The sequence below is a fragment of the Helianthus annuus genome, chromosome 15, assembly GCF_002127325.2.
Source record: "Helianthus annuus cultivar XRQ/B chromosome 15, HanXRQr2.0-SUNRISE, whole genome shotgun sequence".
Lineage (NCBI taxonomy): Eukaryota > Viridiplantae > Streptophyta > Magnoliopsida > Asterales > Asteraceae > Helianthus > Helianthus annuus.
In genome coordinates, this window is record NC_035447.2 from 26,128,697 (window position 1) to 26,133,757 (window position 5,061).

The following is a 5,061-nucleotide window of genomic DNA, read 5'->3' on the forward strand; positions in this document are numbered from 1 at the left end:
TTTAGGCTCAAGCTTGGCTCGGGCTCGATAAGGCTCGGCTCATTTCGAGCTTTTTCTCGAGCTGATCTCGAGTAGCTCGCGAGCCGCTCGGCTCGTTTGCACCCCTAAAGGTTTAGGTTCTATGGTTACAATTTTATAACAAGGATATTAGTATTAACATACGTTAAAGGTTAACTAAAACTCCCTCACGTGCCCCAAGCATTTAAGTATTTTTGTCAATCCATTATTAACACTTTTATTGTGAAAATGACACCTTTTTAATACAATATATACATGTATCAACTTGTCCTTGATTTGAAGAATTGGTGGGTTCCATTACCACACCTCCACCACACAATCTCCTTCCGTATCTTCAACACTCTGATCAAAACTTGCACCACATATCGCCTGTCAGGACCCTCGATCCGACCCTGAGCGGGAGCCGCGGACAGATGCAGCAGTGGTATCGGTGTTTAGTAAATTCGTAACGGAAACTTTTATCAGGACCGTAGTTAGAAAAATTTCAAAGTTGTAAAAAACCAATGTTTTTAATATTAAATAGATGGAATAAAAGCCAAATTACAACAAAAGATTTTTTTTTTTACAGAGATAAACCCTATTTTTACAAAACACATTTTCTTTCTTTTACTATGGTAACATAGCTACTTTATTTAAGCCTTCGGTGCTTCGTAACATATTTCTTCACTTTCACAGTAAGTCACCTGAAACGTGTTTAAAAACATTTTATCAGCGAAGAATACTGGCGAGTTCATCATTTGTATAAAAAGACACCGTATTGAAATTTACAGCATCAAGAGTTTTTACATTTGTTTATCTTTCAATTACTCAAATCAGTATTTGTCACGGTGGCAGTTCTTGTGACTGTGGTCATATTACTATCACTATCGGCTAACTCTTTGTCCAATAACAACGCTGAACTAGTAGTGTATACAAAACCCCACATACTGACAGTAATTCCAGAATACAAAAACTTAATCACTGTAAATACAACTTAGAAAATATTTAGGGTTTTAAAAGCATTTAATAAAAAGAGAATAACTCACTTTGTAGATTTAGGGTTTTGATTTTTATAGCCTCCTGGTATTAAGCTTGGATTCCTAATAAACAAACACTATAACACGTATTACTGTATTAACCCAATTTAAACTCTAACGATAATCACGAGATCAAAACCCCAACGTAGTTAGCAAAGTATAGCCTTATCCAGGCAGCACTTTGACATCCGTTGATGGGTTTCAGATCAATCGGACAAGGTATCGTACCAGTGATCCGGGTTAGCACGCTGATTACAGAGCAGAGTTTAGGGCTTCTGGATTTAAAATGATAGAAAGAGGGAGCGAGAGAAAAAGATTGAAATTTAGTAGTTTGAAAATCTATGAACTACTCTATTTATAGTTGAAGTTTCATATAAAAAAAGAAATTCGTACACTCAGATTTCAAGATATTCTTTCTAAGCTTGTGTGTGAGGTGTTAGAGACGTGTCCCTCTTCTCTGGTCATTATTCAACATATACAAAGACAATGGCAGGGAATAGTGTTTCCCTGCCATTGGTTGAAATGGGCGGCCGCCCCTTCTCTATTGGACCAACCATTTTATTATTTTATATCCACTTTAAAATTACGGTTTTGCCCCAGTTTAAAATTACGCTTTTCTCCCAACTAAAAAATATAATAACCCTTTTGCCATAGGTTTAAAAATTACGATTTTGTCATAGGTTTAAAAATTACGATTTTACCCTCAGCTTTTTATTTTATACCCGCTTTAAAATTACGGTTTTGCCCCCAGTTTAAAATTATGTCTTCGCCCCCAGTTCAAAATAAAATTATCCTTTTGCCCCCAGCTCAAAATTACGATTTTTCCCTCGCTTCAAAATTACGATTTCACCCTCAGTTTAAAATTAATTTTTTTCCCCAGCTAAAAATAGAATTATCGTTTTTCTCTACCTCAAAATTACGATTTTACCCTCGGTTCAAAATTAAGGTTTTCCCCCAGTTCAAAATAAAAATATGACTTTACACCCAGCTAAATCGAAAATACGATTTCGCCCTCGGTAAAAAAATTACGCTTTTACCCTCAGCCAAAATTACGTTTTCGCTCCAGTTCAAAATAAAATTTTCTTTTTCCCTCCGGCTCAAAATTACAATTTTACACCGATTTGTTATTTTATACCCACTTTAAAATTACGGTCTTTCCCCCAGTTTAAAATTATGTCTTTGCCCTCAGTTTAAAATAAAATTATGCTTTTGCATCCAACTAAAATTTATGATTTTTCACTCGGTTCAAAATTACGATACCACCCTCAATTCAAAATTACATTTTTTTGCCTCCAGTGCAAAATAAAAATACTGTTTTCCCCTAGCTAAAAATAAGGATTTTACCCTCGGGAAAAAAATTTGATTTTTCCCCCAAGTAAAAATAAAAATATGGCTATGCCCCCAGCTAAAAATCGTGTCAAGGAGCTGCCTAACACTCTTTTTACTTTTTCTTTCTAGCAAAACTATGGTACTGTCTTTTTAATTGGTTAAGAATTATTCGGCCATCGCCCCGCAACACGGACGGGGCAACACCTAGTTAAATACATATTAGTTATCTACATATTAAAATATACTTATATAAATTATTTTAAAGTTTTGTTAATTCCATGCACTATACATCAGAACATTTATATATATGCCTAACAATATTTTATTTACAAAATTTCGTAACAAATAAACTTTTGAAATCTTTTGTTTATTATTATAATAATATAATTAATTTAACTCAAATCTTGTTTTTCTTTTATAATTTTTAAACTGTAATGTTTTATAAAATTATCAATATATAGTTGGAACCTACTCATTGTTCTCTACAATTAAACCTAAGTTTCAATAAAAACGAAACATGACCAATATAATATATTTTATCATTTTATTTAAACGGTTCCTGTAAAAGTACATGTTTGTCTAGATACCTCATATTTTTATATTTTTAGTGGTCTTCTTAGTTGTTACCTATTTATTTAATAACATAGGTTTCATATATTTTATTTTAATACATGAAATAGAAATGTTACCACGCTTGAAACCCAAAGGTTTGAATCATAACCCACCTTATTTGGCGTCAAACGACTTTAAGTTGGTTTCTATCGGAACACAGTGGAACACCATAGTTGACACCGCATTTGTGTATATATATCATATATACATATATTCAAATGAGAACTCTTTCCCATGAGAAAAGTTTCGGGCTCATTATTCTATGAAGTATTTGATGAAACAATGGTTAACCGAGCAGGGTTAACTCACTGGTCTCGTTAAGAAGGGTTAATCCCTTCCTCTCGAGGATCGCTGGCTGGATCACCGGTGGGTTGATCTCCTGCACAAGGAAACAAACCGTGACTCGTAACAAGGAGGATGGGGTGGGGGGTGCTCCTTGCTACCACTCGTAACGGACTGACGACGTGCTGCACCTTTGCAGGTGTGTCAGGCTTGTCAGTTGTGGATGTTACGCCACGTCAGTCCGTTGCTTACGTAGCCCTGACAGGTGACTGCCATTGGTGCCACTTGCACTGTGATGTCAGTCCCACTTTTTGAATGTATAGGATGCGGTGCGAGCCGCATCGCTGTCTGTGGTAACATCTGATGTTATCGCGTCTCTTGCTTGTGATCAAGAAATACGCGAGATGCGGTGCTGGTCGCATCGTCGCCTGTGGTGACTGTTGCTGTTATCCAGCTTCCTTGTATTGATAGAAGTGTTCACTGGACGCGGTGCGAGGCCGCATCGCTGTGAATACTTCCGTTTTCATACAGCAGATGTGATGCTATGTCGCATCACTCTACCGTTCTCATGTTCCAGGTAAGTCCTCCTCCATCACTAGACAGATTGGATTCAACCCTTGTGTCGACGCGTTCTCGCATGGGCACAAGTAGGTTGTTGGCTAGTGGGGGTTTTGATAAGGGTAATGGGCACTTGCGGTCGATGCTGACGCGAGATCTGGGACCATACCCCTTCAAGTCCCCCCAGTCTAGTGTTGCTGCCATATGCAAGTTGCATGTGGGAGGAGTACTGGACTATGGTGTTTAGAAGGTAGTTTGGAGTCTGGAGAAGATCCTAGACCATGTGGATGGTCTTCTGTTTGTAAATCAAGCTGGAGGTCTGGAAGGGTCATTTGACGCCTCTTCCGTACCGGTGAAAATGTTTCGTCTGATGCGAAATTCTCAGCCTTTGGCTGGTTGCCACCTGTTGGTGTGTCGAACCAATTGTGGGAATTAGTCGGAGGAAGTGTACAAACTTCGAACCAATCTCTGAGATAGTGATTGAAGGTGTGCACAAACTTCGAACCAACCTTTGAGGTGGTGAACGAAGAAAAGAGTGTGCTGCTCCCATGATTGGATATCTAATGATGATTCCTTTCGTGGGGTGTTCATGTTCTTCCAATTAGCTCTCAAGTAACCGCACGTCCTTTGCGGTTACCTCGTTGCTTGACATTGTTGGCCACGGTTGTGGGAACAACGTTGGGTACTTGCGTCATTGTTGGCCATGTTTGGTCGAACAATGTGATTCTGGATAATGGTCAAATAAACATGGTCATAGGCATGGTAATGCCTACCATTGTTTATTCTATCCAACTTACAAGTAGGGTAACAAAGTCATAAGCAAACTTGTTACCGCTTGTTCGATCGCTTGTTGTTCGACAAGGGCTCGTATGATCATTGGGGATCTCGTCCGTATCTATTCCTTAGGCACCTTCCTTCACGCTCCAATACCTAGGAGTTTTCCTTGAAGTAGTTTCGTTCCTCGATGTGGAGTTAGTTGTGGCTCTTCCGTAGCAACCGTTTGCGGAAGCTATGGTTATGTCCGCAGTGACTTATGAGTGTCTGCGGTTTTGTCACCCCATATTCGCTTGAAACGGGTGTGTTGCTCGGATGTGGCTCTTGAAGGATCAGGAGTCAGGGTTGCTGATGTGCGTTCACGTATATTCCCTTCCTTCTTCTCGTTGAAGAAGTTTTTCAAGCACCCTCTGTGGTTGTGAACCGGATAGGAGGGATTTGAAGATTGAAGAGAGTGAAGGCAATGCGGTTT

The 5,061-nt window shown here is 38.8% G+C and overlaps 1 long non-coding RNA gene across 2 annotated transcripts; it reads right to left on the reverse strand.

Moving 5' to 3' along the window:
• Nucleotides 1–201: 201 nt before the first annotated feature.
• Nucleotides 202–1,393, reverse strand: LOC110935136. 2 transcript variants are annotated; one of them, XR_004880573.1, is made up of 4 exons: nt 1,263–1,393; nt 1,044–1,111; nt 805–944; nt 202–701 (listed from the first exon to the last, which is right to left on the reverse strand). It is a non-coding gene; the product is annotated as an uncharacterized LOC110935136 (long non-coding RNA). The 2 variants fall into 2 exon arrangements; XR_002588894.2 differs by lacking the exon at nt 805–944 and having other exon boundaries at nt 1,044–1,393.
• Between the last annotated feature and the right edge of the window lie 3,668 nt (nt 1,394–5,061).